Raw genomic sequence first — 2,690 nt, 5'->3', positions numbered from 1 at the left:
TTAATTCCTGAACGTAATATTTCTTACTACGCGAAGTGAAAATATGGATGTTATGCGATGATTTCAATTCGAAAGGCAATGAATTCCAAATGGCTATGCTAGTAAATAAGGTTGAGAACTTGCCGTAGTTTGTCCTTACGGCCGGCAAAAGAAGATTATAGCACTGAGAAAACCTGGTGATGTTACCATTAGTTAAGTGACGATGATCAATGCATTCAATAAAAATGTCATGCGTGATGAGTCTAAAGGCGACAATGGACATTCTATGACAAAATAATTGTCTCAATGGGAGTATGTTAAGCTGAGAAAACAACGAGCTGCAGGAGAAGTAAAATGGGCTGAAAGTCATTAATCTAACTGCTTGATTCTGAAGTCGCTGCAAACGTTCGATGTGCGTGAAATATGTGTTGGCCCAAGATGATACGCAATACGAAATATGGCTATGAATATAAGCAAAATACAAAGTACGTATGATGTGAGGCGGAAAATAAGTTCGTGTCTTGATGATAACGTGAATACCAAATGCAATCTTTTTAGCGAGTGATGCTGCATGTTTATGAAATTTTAGTTCGCTATCTAAGATGACGCCAAGAAACCGCGCGTCACTGGAAATGTTTATGACGGTATTACCAATGTGAAGGGAAGGTTGTATGTCAAGTGAAATGCGCGGGGAATGGAACAACATAAACACGGTTTTAGTAGTATTGATCTGAAGATAATTGGCCTGGCACCATAAAGTTATGTTATGTAAATCTGTGTTGAGGTCAGACTGGAGTGAAGAAACTGATTTAGATGACTGAAAGATGGTTGTGTCGTCAGCGTAAAGTATGCACTTGGTCCTTGTAAGAATTGTAGGTAGATCATTAATAAACATCAAAAATAAAAGTGGGCCTAAAATTGATCCCTGTGGAACACCGACGTTAATTAACTTGGGCGTTGAAAGATGGCCATTAACATGAACCATTTGAGACCGGTTACTGAGGTAGCTCTTAATAAAACTTAGTGGCGAACCAGACATACCAAATGATTCGAGTTTAGCAAGTAGAACGTGATGATTTATAGTGTCAAAAGCCTTCGTCAAATCGATAAACACAGATCCCACAAGTAACCCTCTATCAATAGCTTGTTTAATTTCCTCCGTTAGGGTAATTAGTGCCAGCTCAGTTGAATATCCATGACGGAATCCGAATTGTTGTGGAGATAAAAGATTAAATTTTTTCAGATAACGCATTAATCTAATGTGGAATAACTTTTCAATTACCTTACCGAAGAAAGGCAGGATACAGATTGGCCTATAATTCTGTACAAAAGTCTTATCACCCTTCTTAAAAACTGGAACTATTTTACCAGCCTTAAGGCAGCTCGGAAACACACCCGCTGAAAACAGCTTGTTAATAATTACTGCCAAAGGTGGGGATATTAAGTTTGAAACTAGCTTTACTTTAAAAGGATCAATATTATCTAAACCAGCACTTGTGGTCTTTAGTGATGTGATGACCTGAAGGACTTCATCTGCAGACGTGGAATGAAGATAAAAAGAATGAGTACACCGTGGTATATTGCGTAAATGACCTGGTGAATGCTGCGTATCCGCAGATGCGCAGAAATGCTCACTGAACGTGGCGGCCACTCTTACAGGGTCGGTATACATTTCGTCGCCTTGCTTTAATTTTATTGTGGGATCTGAGCATTTTTTCATGTTCAAGAAATCTTTAATGATTTCCCAGCAGCGTCTCGTGTTACCCGTGTTTTTTACAATGAGATTCCGGTAGTAATTGCGCTTAGCACACCTAAGTAAGGAAGATAATGTTGCTGAGTATTTGTGAAAGCGGCATTTTAATGCGAGATTATAAGGCTGCGACTTTAGTTTCTTATGAAGGTTATTCTTTTTATTAATGGACTTCAACAACGAGTTGCTTATCCATGGATTTCTAGGGGAACGATACCACTTCGTGACAGTAGTGGAAGTGGTGGATGCATCTATACCTGAAGCTATTACTTCTGAGAAAGACTCAAAAGCCTTTTCTGCGCAGTCTAGATTAGTCACCGATGTCCAGTCTACTGTGCTAATTATTTGCACAAACTTGTCCGCGTCGAATCGGCGTTTCGTAGAGATGTTACTGGCCTTGGTATTTTCGGAGCCCAGAATGAAAAATACGGGATTATGGTCTGTAATGCTATGATCTATTACACCTGCTACGTGTTCAGTGGAAATGTTGGAGATAATATGATCTATCAGGGTATTCGAACCTAGTAAATCGTTTCTAGTTGGTGCTGAGATATGCGACGTAAAGCCATAGCAGTATAAACAGTTCATATATTCTAAGCACGATGCACTATCAGGATCAATAATGTTTATATTAAAATCACCACATAAGACAACGTTTTTATTTTCCCTCACTAGGTTATTAAGAATGATGCTTAACTGATTACAAAAATCGGAATACGACGATGAAGGTGACCGATAAATGGAAGCTATAATAGTACTACGGCTATTCAATGGTATAACACTATGGTTGAATTCAAGCCAAACAGATTCACATAAAATATTATTAAAGATTATGTCACTACGGCGTGTGTAGGTTAAGGATGAGTTGACAAGTATGGCACTACCGCCACCACGACAGAGCTCCCGATTACAGTATTCGGAATAATAACCTGGCAATCCGTACAAGTTATCCTCATTACCA

The sequence above is a fragment of the Rhipicephalus microplus genome, unplaced genomic scaffold (genome assembly GCF_043290135.1).
Source record: "Rhipicephalus microplus isolate Deutch F79 unplaced genomic scaffold, USDA_Rmic scaffold_13, whole genome shotgun sequence".
Lineage (NCBI taxonomy): Eukaryota > Metazoa > Arthropoda > Arachnida > Ixodida > Ixodidae > Rhipicephalus > Rhipicephalus microplus.
This window is presented reverse-complemented; position numbering follows the sequence as displayed.